Source organism: Sturnira hondurensis, unplaced genomic scaffold, assembly GCF_014824575.4.
Source record: "Sturnira hondurensis isolate 20B ecotype Veracruz unplaced genomic scaffold, ASM1482457v3 Scaffold0020579, whole genome shotgun sequence".
In the NCBI taxonomy this organism is placed as follows: Eukaryota; Metazoa; Chordata; class Mammalia; order Chiroptera; family Phyllostomidae; genus Sturnira; species Sturnira hondurensis.
Window position 1 is genome coordinate 2,867,146 of NW_028093210.1, and position 19,036 is coordinate 2,886,181.

Here is a 19,036-nt window from a genome sequence, read left to right on the forward strand (position 1 = left end):
ACACTATATTATAATCCCTGTTTATAAGGAGAGAACAAACTAAATCAGAAGGGAAAAAAATACTAGTGCCAAATCTGGAGGCCCACCTGCCCTCACAACTCAAGGACAGGGATTAAGTACTAGACTTAGCATGACTCAAAAGCATGAGATCTAGTTAGAAAACCTCTTTATTAGTTGGCAAAAAACTAAACAAGGACTATATTAGCCTTTGTTACCAAAACAAAGACAGCAACTAAATCAAATTTTAGTGACACTTGGCTCAGTCAAAAACTGCTGAAGTCCTGAGCTGTCTGCAAGTAGGTGAGTGACAACCACCCACAGAAGATGGACAGACGATGCTGCTCCTTCTGCTCTGGTGAAGACATGTACTACAGATATACTATGGAAAGCACAAAAAACCACACAGCTGTATGGCATTATCTACCATAATACTACTTAATGACAATCCATCTTCAATCTGTCTTGGATACAAAACCAGGATACAAGTTGCCTTCCTGGAACATATATGTCTCTGTGTCCATAGGCCCCAGCACATAGTGGGTACTTTAGTATTTGTAGAAGGAACCAAATAAATGAATACTCAAAGAGACCACGTATCAGGCAGTCCTTGGGAACCCCTACGCTGGCACTGAGGACAGAGGCAATCAAAGAAATGTCGGCCAGTTAACTAAGCCAGCACAAATGAGAGTCACCATCGTTTGGAGATGGGACTAGGAGAAGCAGGAGCAACAGTCTCCCTTCTATCTTCTCAATATCTGCCATAAGGATATCACCTACTAGTTAGAATGAGCAGATATGGAGTGGACAGCCATGCAGGTGGTATGTCCATTCTAAAAGCTTGAACACAATATGCCCTGGAGTTGATTTGACAGGATGATGGTAGCTCTGTGTCCCATCACTGCATATATGGGAGCCCCATCTAGCTGTAAAACAGGTCTTCTATGCTACATCCACCGGGGCAACAAACCCTTGGCTTTGGTGCAAGGTCCCAGCCAAAACCCAACCCAAAGAGTTCCCAACTGGTGTGCTTAAATACTGATCCATCAGCCTCAGTGGTCATCTATGACTGCAAACAGCTTCCTCTGCTTTCCCCTAGTGTGTGGGAAAAATATTTTCATTTTTTAATTTGTGTCATGATATGACAAGCTATCAATACATTAATAAGAAAACCAGCTCTGGGCTCCCAAAGAACAGGAAGATTATTTTCATTAACCCAGAGGTATCTCTATTATTTACCTAACTTACCTCACCAAATAAGGCAGTAAGCTTGATAATTTTTTTTAAAAGTCTTAGAAAAAGCTAGTTTGTCAGCTAACAAACATAAATGGAAAGTTGCTTGAATCATTTACAATGTACCTGTGTTACTAAATTACTTTTTATAAAGGGAGTGACTGTTAAAAAATGTAATAAAAAAATAAAGTAGTAAACTGAAAACCAAAAAACTAACTAGGGTTTAAGAAGAAATAACACTGATATTGAAAAGTTTAGAGCAAACTAAAAGGGTATAACAGATCATCAAAATGGAAGTTTCTCCCCCAAACAGGTTTCTACAATTGTAGCAAGCCAAGCATCCATTTCTTGCTTCTTTGTAGGACGAGGGGACAGAAAAATGCTTTCTTTGCAGTTAGGGCCACCACAGGTTGTGGCTCCTCTCCCATTATCAGCAGTATAGTCCCAGGATGAGCTACGGGCCAAGGACTATCTGGGAAGTCCATTGCAAACTCGTGTGTGCATGTGCACCTGTGTGTGAGAGAGAAGGAAGGTGGTTATCCCTGTCCAAATTTTGTAATGTGCATTTTCGAGAGAAAAGGTCATTATTACATTTAAGAGGGGGTCCTAAGATCCCCTAAAGATTAAGAACACCTGCCTCTGGATAAGGAACCCCCTACCCCGGCTACTTCTCTCAACTCTTATGGAAGGGCAAGACCTCTCCCCAGATCTCACATAACCCTGCCATATATCGTAGATACTCTTTAATCCAAAGACATTCACCACTCACAAAAACAACTACTCTCACAAATGAACTCTCCCCAATATTATCTCCAAATGTCTCTTGAAACACACAGTCACAAAAAGGATCAGATCATAACCATTTATGAGCTAAAAGCTAATGGGGATACACTGTGTGACCAGAGGAGAATATCCGGAACGGGAGGACAAAGGGTAGATTGTAGGACTGGAGAAAGACAGCCAGAAACATGCTTCCACTTCACAGTTTTACATAGATTTGGCCAGGCCTTCAGAAAGGCTTGAAGAGGCAACAAATGCTGAGTTTGATGTGGTTTCAATGAGACCACTAAACACAGTGTTTTTTTTTTTAAGCTGAATTCTTCAGTTTGCCTCACCTTGATACACACTTAAAACCACACCACAGAGCAGAGTAATTACAGGAAGTACTGAGAGTGTGTGTGCATGTGTGTGTGTTGTGGGGGACGCTACTGATGCAGGTCATAAAACATACAGAAAGCAAACAAAAAATGACCTTCAGAAATAAGCTTAGTAGGGACAATTGGAAAGGACAAAATTTTCAGATGGAAGGGCCTCAGAGAGTACTGGTTAAAACATATCACTTCATGGACAAGAAAAAGGTAGTCAACAAAGCCTAAGAACATCCCCACCCCCCAGTCCAGAGTCCCTGACTCCTGCCATGAGGCTTGTCACCTCCTTGTAAAGCAGAATTGTGATTCCTCCAAACACACCCAGACCTGTACACACATGGTACTTGATACCACTCGGCAGAGATAGGCTCAGTCCACAAAGACAAGGAATTAATGCCTGTTTTTGAAAAAACAAACAAAAGTTTTATTGGAGCACAGAGATTTCATTCAGACAGGCATTGAGTGCTGTGGTTAAGTGAGTGGACCCCTAGAATATTTGCCCGCCTGGTCTGAGAGTGGCTCTGCCACTTGCTAAATGTGTGATTTTGGACAATTTACTTAAACTTCTCTGTATTTTGGTTTCATTGCCTGTAAATTGGAGACAATAGCACCTCCTCTGAGGGTTGTGTGAGGATTATAAAACTCCACCTATGTAAAGCACCAAGAAGAGTAACTGATAGACAAACAGTAACTGATAGACAAACACTAAGTGCTACACAGGTTGGCTAGGATATCATTATTTGGTTTTGGGAAGAATCACTTTCTAGATAGAATTTCTTCCAGAAGTATGCTTAGAGTGACAATAAAATAAATGAACATTTTCCAGAGGCCATGTGATAGTGGGGAGTGGTTCAAACAGGTAGGATCAGAGGAAGAGGCCATCTGAATTACTAACATTTGACTGAGACAAATTCAGAGGAACATGAAATGAATCTGTAACAAAACAATCATTTACTAGTTGCAGAAACACTTTTAACAGACAATTATTTTCAAAGTGTCTTACTAGATCACAATAATTTCCAAGTATTCACTCTACATTGTTTTCCAGCTTTAAAAATACTTAAAATGTTCATTTCGAACTTAAAATACAGCAAAAGTAGTAACAATATATAATCAAAATACCCTAGCCTAATCTTCATGGGTTGAAATTTAAATAAAAATATACAGGAATCAAACAAGAAAGAACATTCCTGTAAAACAGAAATTAGTGCAACTCCCACTTTAAGGGGCCACAACATAGCAACAAATGTTCCAATTGAGATGTGGCTTCAACCTAACTCGACAAGTTTATTAACCTGAAGTTTTTAGCATCTTTCTTCACACTTTGGTATATATGTAAAGCAACAAAATTAATATAAGATTGTAAAAACAACACAATTTAGTACACCAAGAACAAAATTTGCCAAATAATTAAAGAGCCAGAAGTATTCATTCTTTCCAATAACATAAAGAGCCGGAACTAACCCAGAGTATGGCCATATCATTCATAAAGCCAAAAACATTTTCTCTTGGCAACCTACCATTGTTGGGAGAAAGCCAAGAAAAGCAGTTTTCATGGAAAGACACATGGCTGTATTCAGTTGTCTGCTATCACCCGCTTGCTCTTGGAATCCTTCCAGTACCTCGACTTGGCAAATAAAGAGTAAGTAGAAATACGCAACAGATCACAATGCCAAAGGCATTGCCTGGTCGTCCAGTGTCACCCGCAATAAGAGAACTAGGCTGGAGACCCTGGGCACATGTTCAGCCCTTCTCACTGGACTCCACTCTTACAGTGATGTCAACTTTTAGAGAGTTCAGGGAAATACATAACCCCAATGTCTGAACATTCCCCCTAGACTGATAAATCACAGCTGGGAGATGGGTGAAAGTACTCAGCAACTCTCATGGTATTTCACTTGGATGATATGTGACCAGAATGTGACTTAGAAAAGAGGGTAGGAAACTCCTACAGGGAAGGTTACAGGTCTGGGGATCACTTGGAGGCCTGAGGCCTTGGGCTTCATTTGTATTCAGCCAATTGCTACGGAAACTTCCAGCAACAAAACCGGCATCCTAACACCAATGGCATACTTAGAAGGTCACAATAGTTAGATATATCACCTCTCTAGGGTGCAGTCTGCATTAATTCACAAACAAAAGCATGGAACTAAGGTCTGTGGGGAAAATGTTTCTGCCATTAATCAGATGTGTGGCTGAGACAAATCTCTTGTCGTCTAAGTCGTAGTTCTCCTCAGCTATAGAACATGAAGCATTTAGATTACCTCTAGGTGATCTTGAATGTTCCTTCTAATCCTAAAATCCAATGAAGGTTCTGATTTTAAACAATCAGTGCTTGAATCACCTGAAGTCTATACTCTTGAGAGGTCTAGCTATTTGCAGTGAGTAACAATTGAGGACTCAGTCTGCTCAAGCCAACAAAGCCATCCTCTAAAAAGAGAGGACCTCACCATAGTAATAATCCCTGTGAGGAGCCTGTGGGGTAGCCAGGGGCCTATTCAGGAGACCAAGGATTTTGTAAGGTACTCCAAAACACACAGAGCCCAGGCTTTCCACAGCTTTGCATCCTCCACATCATTTCCCAGAGTATGTTACACATATTACTAAGTCAAGGCAAAATAATCCAAGGTGATGGTGATAAAACTTAAGTCGATCACTTCTCTTAATTCTTCCAAGTCTTAATATCTTTTTAGGTAGAAAAGCAGCCTATTTAGGATTGAGTACTCCTTTCAAATAATGCAAAGCCAACACAAGCCCACAGTGGCCATGGAGAAAGAGGAAGAAAGAGGAAAAGATGATAAAAGAACAAGAGAGCCCTGACTGGCGTGGCTCAGTTGGTTGGGTGTCTTCCTGCAAAGCAAAAGGTCGGCTGATTCCCAATCACAGCACATTCCTGGATTGTGTGGTTGGTCCCGGCTGGGATGCGTATGATAGGCAACCAACTGATGCTTCTCTCTTACATTGAAGTTTCTCTCTCTCTCTCTCTCTCTCACTCTCTCCCCCCTCCCTTTCCCTCTCTTTAAAAATAAATGTTTTCTAAAAAGAGAAAAGGGGAAATACAAGAAAAAAGGGAAACGCACAAGAAAAATCTTATAAAGACAAATTTTAATTTATACTGCAACTCAGCTAAAGCACAATGGAATACAGATCTGAGCTTTAAAAATAAGTCACTCGATAAACTAAGCCTTTGCTCTAAACCTTCTGCAGGACAGGTCTCCTGTTCCTCCTTTATGGATTTACCATCCACTAGAGAAGTGATGAAACAGAGGAGGCAATGGAGGAATAAGGTAATGTCCATCCATACTGGTAATGCAGGAATACTATGGGGTGGTGGAGGTCCACAGTACACAGGGCCACATCCTCCCTAGTCTAAGGTAGGAGACACATGCTACAAGGAAAGTGGATGTGTGCTGTCAGCAGGTAGCACTGATACCCACTGCTAAATGCAGTCCAAAAAGGTAGATGAGTCCTGGCCCAGAGAGCAAACAAATGGTTCAAGAGGTCAAGCCTCAGCTGGGCCCTGAGAGGTAGGCTAAATAACTAACAGTAATATTCACTGTGGCAGCTACTGTTCTGCATCCTCTCCATGAATGACAAGACACCTCAGAAGGGGTTTGGGTATCCACTAAGTGTAGAGAAGTTATTCTTGCAGTTTTAAAGTCCACCTCTAATCAAATATCTGCAACAACAGAACCTGATGGCCAGACATCTGGCTGGGAGTTAATTGATAGCATTAAGGTATTAATTAAAATGAACATCAAGACTGGAGAGAACAGGAGTACACTGGTTATTAATGCTGCTGATCACTCATAAAAGGTAAGGAAGGACTATCTCATTAAGAGCATCATTCAAAATGTCAACAGATAGGAAGGAAAGCTGCAATGATCTCTCCAATCAGATCCTGACAGATTCCCTCTGACAGTCAGAGCCTCCAGTCTTCTTTGGCTACTCCCACCTCTGCACACCTTTCCTTCAATGAACCCAAAGCAGCAGTAGCACATCTAGATGCAGCCACACCCTGACAACTTTGAGAGTACAACTGCCAAGCTGGCCAGCACCTCCTATTCTACAGTAAATCTCCAAGCAAAATGGGCAAAGTTTTCAGGGGAGAAAACATACTCTCAGTCTGTCCTTTATCTCTATGCCCCAATGCTTCCCTCCCCCCACCCCTCCCATCAGTATGGCTGCTCACCACTGAAATCATACACGCCTGAAAGCCTGTGCACAGGGCTGCTTGGACTTCCTGTTTCTGACTGAAATGGGATAGCACATAGGAAAACACTCTGAAAACCACAAAGGACTATGCAATCTTGAGGTCGCTTTGAGATCTCTCAAAAACCTCTATAATCAGACAGGATTCTCTAAAGTGAATAGATTTTCTACAATAACACACCAGAAACTGGGATTTCCCAGTATTATCTATCTCTTGCCTTGTTCTAGAAAGGATTTAAAATATCTTGTTTTCCAGTTCATTCTTCATACAGTTGGCAGAGAAACATAAAATGAAAACTAAGGCTCACTGAGGGCATAAAGTTTCCATTTGGTAAATAACAAAGCAACCACTACAATAATGTTACTTCAGATCATGCACTATTTTTCAAAAGCCACAAACCAATTTGCCACATTCTTATCCTTAAACATATAATATGCACAAGTGTATATATACAGAATTACTGCTTTGAATTACAATCCTCTGATAACTATACAATCCACTGCACCTCCTAAGCAGAAAAGGTCAACAACATTCAATTCTTGTATCTCATCAAATACTATTTAGATCATTCTGGACATTTGCCTCAGTAGAACATACATGATAGGTGCTCACTTCCTGCATATAGATTTCAGTTAATGATAATGTATCAATATTATTTTATTAATTGTAACAAATGTAGTAATAGAGATACCTATGTGTAGATGGGGGTGTGGGGGTGGCAGGGAAATGTGAGAATCTTCTGTAATATCTTTCATTTTTTCTGTAAATCTAAGACTGTTGTAAAAAATAAAAAGTCAATCTTAAAAATGGAAAAAAACTGCTCTTGGTGGGATGGCTCAGGTGGTTGGAGCACTGTTCTGTGTACCAAAAGGCTGCAAGGTTCACATCGATGTTTCTCTCTCCCTTCCTGTCTCTCTAAAAGCAATGAAAAAGTGTCCTCAGGTGATGATTAAAAAAAACACATTTAAAGAAATTATAATTATGCTGGTGGCCTCCTGCATGTAGGGAAACACATTTTCACTAGCCAGAAAAGTGGACTTCTTTATGGGTCCTTGCAAAGCTTGGCTGGATTACTATTTCAAACTGAGAGCCACAGCCCAATCAGAACATAGGGATAGTTCACTCTATACATGAGTGTATTTCTAGATCCTTTTGTACGATGAAAAATACTCCTGAGAAATTAGATTAGTGAATCTTTCCACTAATCTTTTTTACAGTTATTGGAGTTATCTTTCTTTATAAATTTTGTAGATGGGGGTAAAACCTGATCCATACATAGAAAATTAGGTAATATACTTCCCCACCATATTTTGAATTCCCCACTATATTACAGACAAAATGGGGCAGCTGAAAAAATAGACTTTGAAGTCAGATGCAAATGGGTTGTAAGTCAGAGCCTGCCACTTTCTAATAGGCATCATCTCAAATAATTTCCAAAGTGGTTCAGAATACTTTATTCTGTATGTAAAACGGATATGGCATGTATCCCACAAGATTATTAAACATGAGATGAAGTGAGATCATGTACCAGAGAACCTAGCACAGTGCCCAGTACAATGGGCACCTAAGAAATGTCACCCCTTGCCTACTCTTCTCTTATTATAAACTCAGGAAGACTAAATAAAGTAATTATTGTCATTGCTCATTACAGGATCATACTGAAATTTTATGTTATAGTCATCATGTAATTCTGAAAAAAATGCTAAAAGTATTAAATGGGATCAACATAAAAACCCTAAATGTTCTAACTTGGTGACAGATGAACAGCAAATTACTATCTACAGCAAGTGTAAATCTTTCTAACAGAAACATTTTACAGAAGTCAACCCTTGAAGTTATGCTTTGGACCCATTTACATGAAGAATGTTAGGTTTAATACTTCCTAACTTTTAAAAAAAAGATTTTATTTATTTTTAGAGAGAGAGGAAGGGAGGGAGAAAAAGAGAGAGAAGTATCAATGTGTAGTTGCCTCTCACGTGCACCTATTGGGGACCTGGCCTGCAACCCAGGCAAGTGCCATGACTGGGAATCGAACCTGTGACCCTTTAGTTCACAGGCCAATGCTCAATCCACTGAGCCACACCAGCCACGGTCTTTAACACTTCCTAACGTTATACATTAAACAATAAAGGAAGTAACAGATAATTTTTAAAGTGTGACATACCCAATCACCAACTGCCACAATCATATACCCTAACTTAACTTCACACCATCAAGACAGAGATCTCTCCCAGAGCCTGGAAAGCACATTCATAACACTAGCTCCTCCCAGAGCTGGCTAGAAAAGCTCACACATCACCCCACCCTCAAGACCTCCCAAATCAAAATCCGCATCTTAACAAGATCCCCAGGTGAGTTATTAAACTTTAAGAAGCACTACCCAAATCTATGCTAAAGTCTTAGACTTTAGAGGTTAATGGCTGGGTTTCGGAATGGTCCCTGAGATGTTTGTACAGATGGAAAAGCACCCAAGAGGAATGGGAAGAGCAGAGGATTCAGACAGACCCTGGGTTGTAAATACTGGGCAGCCATCTCCCAACTGCAACCCTACATAAAATACTTGATTTCTGAGCATTAAGCTCTTCACCTGCTAAGTTAAAAACCACCTACATGGTGACTTTAAAGCTTAGGTACAATGATGTTTCTAAATTTCCTTGTTATGTGGGCTGTTCCCTGCCACACAAGGGGAAGCCTGAGGGTCAGGCTCTCAGCAGCAGACCCCACACCGCTGTAAATTGTTTGTTCAGATTAGACAAGTTTCCCCAACCAAAAAACCACAGGCAGCAAGTAACAAAATCCAAAGATCCATAGGCAACAGAGAGCAGGCCCAGAGAAGAGTGTAAGAAAAGGCTTAAGAGAACCTGTGGTCAGCTACTACTAAGGAATTGCATACTGAATAGATTTCAGAGGGAGCACAGTGCTGGAGACATGGAAATTCTGACCAATCAAAGGTTCGAGACCTTCCTAAACATCCCAGAAATTAAACTAAGACCCCTACAAAGACCATGCCTAAGAAGCAAGGCTCCTCAAGATCTGCCTTTAGAAAGTTTAAAAATAAGGCTTGAAAGGATCAAACTAATCTGTGAGTCAAATGTCTGCTAGAATAAAACCCAAAACTCTGTAAAGGAAGAAAAGCAAAATTCATATTCAACAACATAACCACCATGTTCACTTCACTACAAAGTCAAAAGTGACTGAACATGCAAGAGGCAGGAAAGTATGACCCATAAGCAGGAATCAAATACTTAAATGACCAACCATGAGTGAAACAAACAACTGACATGAATGAGTCTTCCAAAGAAGGGCAGGAAAGAAACAAAACACAGAAGGACAAATAGCAAACAAGTAGCAAGATGAGGAGACCTGAATTCAACTACTCCTATACCAATATTCAATGTAAATATATAAATTAAAAGACTAAGATTATAGTGAAGGACCACTTTGTAAAGAACATGATTGTCTAACCACTATGTAGCACACCTGAAACTAATACAAAATAATACTGAAAGTGAAGTGTAATTGAAAAATAAAATTTTTAAAAAGACAAGATTGTCAGAATTAAAAACAAGTTCCAACTATATGTTCTTTACAAGAGACACACTTTAAAGACACAGACAAGAGGGTACAAAGATATTATTTGTAAATATTAGTCATAAGAAAGTGGAAGTGGCTAGGTTAATGAGACAAAGTAGATTTCAAGGCAAAGAATATTAATAGAAATAAAGGTACATTTAAAATGAAAAAGGCTCTATTCATCAAGAAGCATAATAGTCCAAAATGTATATTCACCCAATGAAAGAGCTTCAAAACACATGAAATAAGTAGTCAGATCTCATTCTGACTAAAGGAAAAATCGACAAATCTATAATTATACTCAGATATTTTAATACTTCTCTCTCAATAACTGATAAGAGACAAAAAAGATAAGGACATAACCAATATGAATACAATCAATCAACTGGTCCTGATGTTTACAAAATGCTACACCTTACAACTATAGGATGCACATTCTTTTTGAACACATGTAGAACATTCATCAAGACAGACCACGTGCTGGGCCACAAAATAAGTTTCCATAAATTTCAAAGGACAAACATCAAACAGAGCATGTTCTCTGACCACAATGGAATTAAAATGTTTAATAAAATAATATTTGCAAAATCCCCAATTATTTGAAAATTAAGCAACATACTTCTGCATAAAAACATGAAGAAACCATAATATGTAAAAATACTTTGAACTAAATAATAAAAGCAGAATATCAAAATTTATGGAATGCCATATAGAGCAACATGTAGTGTGAAATTTACTGTTCAAATGTCAATACTTGGAAAGTCTAAAACCAATGATCTAAGCCCCAAGAAAACTCAAAGTAAACAGAAGAAAATAAAGATAGAACTGATGATACAGAACACAAGGAAAAATCGACAAATCAAAAGATGGATGTTTGAAAATATTAATAAGGCCAATAAAGCCCTGCCTAGGCTAATCAGGGAAAATCGAGTTAAACACAAATCATAAACATCAGACTAAAAGAGGGGGCATTATATTATTACAGATTCTATAGGCATTAAAAAGAAATTAGGGGACTATTATAAACATCTTTATGCCAGATAAATTTAAAAAATAAATGAGTTCCTTGTTTTTACACAAATTACCAAAATTAACACAAATGAAATATTTAAATTGCCAATACCTATGTTAAACAAATTGAATCATAATTAAAAACCTTCCCACAAGGAAAATTTCAGACCCAGGTAGTTCCACTGGTGAATTTTATCAAACATTTAAGGCATGAGGGAAATAACGGGCTCATTATTATTTATTTCCCTGAAAGAAGAAAAAGGATCATCAAAGGACATGTATAAAGGACCCATGGACAAAGTCAAAGGGGTTAGGATTGAGGGTGGGAGATGCAGGTGGGTGGGGTGGGGGAAAGTGATGGTGGAAAAATGGAGACAACTGTATTCAAACATTACTAAAAAATGATCAAAAAATTTAAGGCATCAATAATACTAACCTTAGATGACTTCTTTCAGAAAAAGAGGGAAGAGGGAGTAAGTCCCAAATAATTTTATGAAGCCAGTATATTCTTGATACTGAGACTAAAGGACATTGCCAAAAAAGAAAATATAGATGCAAATCCCTCATGAATATAGATAAAATACATCATAAACAATATTTTAATAAATCAGATACAGTAGTACATGAAAAGGGTAATACATTATGATTAAGTGAGGCTAAGCCAGGAATGTAAGGTTGGTTCAACAATCAGAAAGAGGTTGGTTCAACAATCAGAACTTCGACACTTTAAAAGAACAAAGAAAATCCCTAAGATCATCTCAATAGATGCAGAAAAAGTATTTAACAAAATTCAGCAATCATTTATAATCAGAAGACTCAGCAAACTAGGAAGGAGACTTCCTCAACTCATTGAAGGAAATCTTTCAAGTCCTACAATACCATACTTAATAATAAACACTTGAATGCTTTCTTCCACAGATCAAGAATAACACAAGGGATATATGCTCTCACTACTTTTATTAAATGTTATACTAGAGATCTCAGGCAGAGCCAGAAAAACAAAAGGCATGCAGATTAGTAAAAGGAGAAAGATTTATAGGATCTGAAGAGAAACCAGAGTATTAAAGGCATGCAGATTAGAAAGGAACATGTAAAACTGTCCTTATTCAAAGACAAGACCTAAAAAATTCTAAGGCACCTACCAAGTAACTAACAGAACTGAATGAATTTATTTCTCCGTATTAGCAACAAACAAGTTAAACAATGTTATAAAATCTATAAGCAGAATGAAAATGAGAAATGAAGCAACCTGATTTTAATATTTACTATATAAAGCTAAAGAAATGGACATATAGATCAATGGAATAAACTAGAAGAGGGGTGATAAACCTTTTTTTTATATAAGGCTAGTTAGTAAATATTTTAGTCTAAGCAGGCAACCTATGTTTTCCATCCCTCATTCCTTTATTTATTTGTTAGTTTATTTTTAACTAACCCTTTAAAACTATAAAACCATTCTTAGGTTATGGGCCATAAAAAACAAGTCTATTAGCAAGATCTGGCCCATGGGCTTTATAGCTTGCTGATTCCTGGACTAGGGTCCCAGAAACAGACCTCTCCTTATTCAATCATTTCCACTCCAAGTTATTTATTCAAGAGAAATGAAAATTTCTATGTCTACACAACAACTTGTACAAAAATGTTCACAGAAGCTTTATTCTTAATAGCTCCAAACTGGAAACCGCCACAATGTCCATAAATAGGAGACTGGATAAACATCATGGAATATGCACACAATGAAATATTATTTAGCGACTTCCGCCAAGATGGAGGCATAGGTGGAAACACTGTGCCTTTTCCCACAACCAAGTTTGAATACAACAAAGGTTTGGAGAAACAAAGACACAACCAAAGGACAGAAAATTGAATTATACGGAAGTCTGACTACATCTAACCGCTCAACGGGGACGGTAAGAGGAGCGGAGCCAGCAGCGAGCAGGGTCGGGCAGGACAGGGCCCCCGACCCAGGCGCGCAGGCAGATGGGAACCAGTTGGGGTGCGGGGCAGACCACGGGCACATATTCGCGCACAGTGAGACAGACCACGCAGGCCCCAGGGGGCGAGGGCTGACAGCGGTGGCACACTCGCGTGCAGTGGGACGAATCTCGTGGGCCCGGTGACGGCAGCAACTGCGGCACCGGTGAGGGCCGTGGCGGCAGGCGGCGGACAGGACGCCATAGTCCCTCTTTTGACCCCACCCCCACATACAGCATCACAACCCAGCGACTTAGTTGCCCTTCAGCACCGGTGAGGGCCAGGGCGGCAGGCGGCAGACGGGACGCCAGAGTCGCTCTTTGACCGCGCACCCACATGCAGCGTCACAACCCAGCGACTGAGTTGCCCTGTTCTAGTGAACACTTTAGGGCTCCGATCCTGCTATGGAACAGGCACGAACAACCCGAAAGATGGCACAAGAAAAACTCAAAGTCCCAGAGCCAATAACTCTAAGTGACCGAGAAATTGCCAGCCTCTCAGAAGCACAATTCAGGGCACTATTTATCAGGATGCTCACAGAACTGGTTGATTATAGTCACAAATTAGAGGAACAAAGTTACAAATTAGAGGAACGTGTGAGGGCTGGACTGATTGAAATGAAGGGAGATGCACAGGAAACCAATAGTGATGGAAAGAAAACGGGGACACAAATCAATGGAATGGACCAGAAGGAAGAACAAAACATCCCACCAGAAAGGAATGAAGAAATGAGAATTCAAAAAAATGAGGAGAGGCTTAGGAACCTCCAGGACATCTTTAAACGTTCCAACATCCGAATTATAGGGGTACCAGAAGGGGGAAAGAAACAGCCACGAGTGGAAAACGTATTTGAACAAATAATAAAGGAGAACTTCCCCAGTCTGGCAAAGGAAATAGACTTCCAGGAAATCCAGGAAGCTCAGAGAGTCCCAAAGAAGTTGGACCCAAGGAGGAACACACCAAGGCACATCATAATTACATTAGCCAAGACCAAAATGAAGGAGAGAATCCTAGAAGCAGCAAGGGATAAGGGGACAGTCACCTACAAAGGAGTACCCATCAGACTGTCAGCTGATTTCTCAAAAGAGACCTTACAGGCAAGAAGGGGCTGGAAAGAAGTATACCAAGTCATGAAATCCAAAGACCTACAGCCAAGATTGCTTTATCCAGCAAAACTTTCATTTAGAATGGAAGGACAGATAAAGTGCTTCTCAGATAAGGTCAAGTTCAAGGAGTTCATCATCACCAAGCCCTTATTATATGAAATGCTAAAGGGACTTAGATAAGAAAAAGAAGATGAAAAAGATGAACAGTGAAAGGACAGCAAACACACAGTTATTAACGACCACACCTAAAACAAAAGCAAACCAAGAAGACAGCTAGATCAGGAGTGGAACCATAGAAATGAAGAACACATGGAGGGTTAGAAACAGGGGGGTGGGAGGGGGAGAAGAGGGGAGAAGGCACAGAGAATAGCATAGAGGGTAGGCAGAAAATAGATAGGGGGGAGGGCGAGAATAGTGGGGGAAATATAGAATCCAAAGAACTTGAGACACGTGGTTATAAACTAAGGGGGGGAGAATGGTGGGGGAGGGAGGGTGTGGGTGGAGGGGATTGAAGGGGGGGAATAGAACAACTGTAAATGGTATAATCAATAAAATATATTAAAAAAAAATAAAATAAAAAATAAATATGAAAAAAAATAAATACATATTATTTAGCAATAAAAAGAATTCCTGGGGGGCAGGGCAGGGAATATAAAACAGAAAACTGTACTTGAATAAGAATTAAATTTAAAAAAAAAGAATTCCTGATTCAGGCAACAACATGAATATAAAAAACATGCTGTAAGCAAAAGCAACCCTGCCAAAAAAGTACATACTATATGAATCCATTTACATGAAGTTTGATAATGGGTAAAACTAATCCATGGTGAAGGAAATCAGTAGTGATTATTGGGGTGGGGGTACGGGGACAGGAAAAGAGAGAAATACAGAAGAACTTTCTAGGATAATGAAATGTCCCCTGTATCTTGATAGGGGTACAGGTTATTTACATAGACGTGAATTCTGACAAATGCATCAAATTGTAACATTTAAGATCTGTGCATTTCTATGTAAATTATACCTTCAATAATAAAATTAAAACAATCAATATTTTATTTTTTAAAGACTTTATTTATTTTTAGAGAGAGGGAAGGGAGGGAGGAAGGGAGGGAGAAAGGGAGGGAGAAAGGGAGAGAGAGAAACATCAGAGTGTGGTTGTCTTTCATGCGTCCCCCACTGGAGACCTGGCCTACAACCCAACCATGTGCCCTGACTGGGAATTGAACTGGTGACCCTTTGGTTCGCAGGCTGGCAGCCAATCCACTGAGCCACACCAACCAGGGCAAAAACAACAAAATATTTTAAAAATGAATACATGTAGGCCTTTAACTCCAGAGATCCCAATTGTTGACCTTTAGTTGGAAAGTATAACAGGTTATTGGTTTTTCTTACAATTAATACTTTCAAAGTATTAGTAAGTCTACTAATTAGTATTAGTATTAGTAAGTACTATTTTACAAAACATTCATTCAGTCTGCGTTACAGAAAATAATCAGTTATAAAGACCTAGAGAAGAGTTCCCTCCCAACTTGGACTTTACAAAGAGATTAACTATAGGCAGACTGGTAAGGAAAACATCAAAGTTAACACTGCTCTGGCTAGGAGGCTCAGGTGGTTGGAGCATCGTCCCATACACTAGAAAGTTACGGGTTTGATCCCTGGTCACGCATATCTAGGTTGCAGGTTTGATTCCTGGTTAGGGCGTATATGAGACGTAATGGATCCATGTTTCTATCTCACACCAATATTTCTCTCTCCTCCCCTCCCACTCACTCTCTCTAAAATAAATAAACATATCCTTGGGTAAGGTTTTTTTTTAAAGTAACACTATGAACTGTACTGTATGATAGAATTATGGGTAATGTACTCTTTTCTAGACTTGCAATTTTTGTATAGTAAGCATAACCTATTTTTATTTTTTACAAAATATTCACTCAAAACATTTAATAAGCAGTCTCACTACCACTTTAAATATTTTGTAGTTATCTCAAATTCTTCATGTAAGAAAGCACTTAGCCCGCTAACTAACCAATCTTCTCTAAAAGTTTTTCATTAAAACATTGCACTGTCCTAAGAACTTTACAGAATTCTTCCTCAGACTCCTTGGTAGTCTGTCAGTGGAAGGTCCCTGTTGCCGTCCCCTGGCCTCCTCCAGACTCATGGAGCCTTACATGTCTCAGTTATGAATGAGTGCATCTCCATCCACCTTGACCAGGCTGGTGTCAAGATCAGCGATGCCTGGAACACAGTATTCAGCCTGATAGCCAGATACCAAGTGAGAGGACCATTGGGGGAGGAGATGAATCAACACTTTGTAGGCATTGGCAAGCATGTTCCCAAGGCAGTGTTTGTACACCTGGAGCCTACAGTCATTGATGAAGTTCACACTGGTATCCTACTACCAGCTCTTCTACCTTAAGCAGCTCACTCACCACAGGCAAGGAAGATGCTGCCAGTAACTACGCCCATGGACACTACACAACTGGCAAGATCACTGACCTCATCTTGGACCAAATTCAGAAACTGGACTACAGTGCACAGGTCTTCAGGGCTTTTTTGTTTTCCTCAGCTTTGATGGAAAACTGGTTCTGGGTTTACCTCACTACTGATAGAAGGGCTCTCTGTTGACTATGGAAAGAAGTTCAAGCTGGAATTCTCCATCTACCCTGCTTTCCAGGTCTCCAGAGCCCTACAACTCCATCCTTACCACCCACACCAGCCTGGAGAATTCTGATTGTACCTTCATGGTTGACAATGAGGCCATCTACAACACCTGTTGTAAAAACCTGGATATTAAGCACTCAAACTATACTAACCTTAACCGCCTTATTAGCCAGATTGTGTCCTTCATTACTGCTTCCCTCAGGTTTGATGGAGCCCTGAATATTAATCTCACCAAATTCCAGACCAACCTGACACCCTACTACCACAACATGCCCCCGTCACCTCTGTTGAGAAAGTCTATCATGAACAGCTTACTACAGTAGAGATCACCAATGCATGTTTTGAGCCAACCAACCAGATGGTGGAATGTGACCCTTAACACAATAAATACATGGCTTGCTGCTGTTATAAAAATGGCAATGTGGTTCCCAAAGATGCCAGTGCTGCCAGTGCCACCATCAAGACCAGGTGTACCATTCAGTTTACGGACTGGTGCCCCACTGGCTTCAAAGCTGGCATTAATTACCACCCTCCTAGTGTGGTACCTGGTGGAAACCTGGCTAAAGTACACCAAGCTACGTGCATGCTGAGGCCTGGGCTCACATGGACCACAAGTTTCACCTGAGGCACACCAAGCGTGACTTGGTGTACTGGTACATGGTTGAGGGCATGGAGGAAGGAGAGTTTTCTGAGGCCCATGAGGACATGGCTGTCCTTCAGAAAAATATGAGGAAGTTGGAGCAGAGAGTACTGAGGGAGAAGATCAGAATGAAGAATGCTATCTTGTCTGCTTCAGTGTTACATAATGGTGTCTTAGAACGGTCTTATTTCTGTTGTTTGGTGAAGTTGTCCATTGTATCCCAAACTTGTCAACAAAAGTACTGTTTTTATTTTTTTTAAAAAGAATTTCATACACACTATTTCATTTAATCAACACAATTCTATGAGAAAGATATTATTATTGTCCCCTTTTAATCTACGCAATTCTCAAAGGCAGACACTACTATCATCCTCATTAAAAAGACAAAAAACATAAGACCCAGAATGGTTATGTAATTTTCCCAGGAATAAAATTAGTGGAGCCTGGATTTGAACCAAGGCAGCTTACTCCAGAGCCCAAGGACTTAGCTGTACTTCATCTGGGGAAGGCAGTCTCTGCTACTGGTGGTGCTGCTGCTACTACCACTAATACTAAAGAGTTATACATTATCTCATTATATCTCATAATCTCACGGGTTTTAAGATTGTATTTATTCATTTTTAGAGAGAGAGGCAGTGAAGGAGAAAGAGGGAGAGAAATACCAATGTGTGGTTGTTTCTTCTGTGCCCCGTACTAGGGAGCTGGTCCACAACCTAGGCATGTGCCCTGACTGGAAATCGAGCCATCAATCCTTTGGTTCACAGTCCATACCCAATCCACTGAGATACACCAGTCAGGCATAATCTCATGTTTTAAAATAAAATAAAAAATTCACAGATAATTATCACATGAGTTAGTACACCCTGAATCACAACTATGGACAACTATGACCACCTTTCATTAAAGTCATGGTAATGAGATGGTACAAGACTGATTAATATTTCTACTTAAAAACCTGTGCCTAAAGGAGCCAAGTACATCTCATAGCATTCGGTATTAATTGAAGCTTTCAGTCTTTTCCTTCTACAGACAAACCACTTATTTCCATTGTGAACTTTTTTAAAAGGTCAAATTAAGATATACTTAATATAACATTCCCTTATTTTGTTTGCATTAGTTTAAGAATCAGATGACATTACATGAAAAAGAGAAAAGCATCAGACAAATATAAAATACTATTTCTCCTTGCTATTAAATATTAAAAGTGGGCAATTATTGTCCCAAAATAGAGGAAGTTGATGAGTCATGCATTCCTTTAATTGTTGACTTGGCTTACTAATGCTTTACTGACTATACTCTGGCTAATACAATCATTCAGCACACTCGTTTTCAGATCATGGTCCATGACCAGCAAGAGGGTCACCAGGGAGCTAACAAGAAATATAAATTCTCAGGCCGAATCCCAAATCTGCTAAATCAGGAACTCTGGGGAGAGACTCTGTACTCAGGACTCTGAGGACTCTGAGGACATGTATCT

At 39.7% G+C, this 19,036-nt stretch overlaps 1 protein-coding gene and 1 pseudogene across 2 annotated transcripts in view; one reads left to right on the top strand and one right to left on the bottom strand.

The window, feature by feature from the left end:
- The window catches only part of CREBBP (CREB binding lysine acetyltransferase), a 145,042-nt gene that overhangs the window by 92,620 nt on the left and 33,386 nt on the right, over nt 1-19,036 (bottom strand). The window lies entirely within an intron of this gene.
- LOC118975819 (tubulin alpha-1C chain-like) lies at nt 16,024-17,824 on the top strand (annotated as a pseudogene).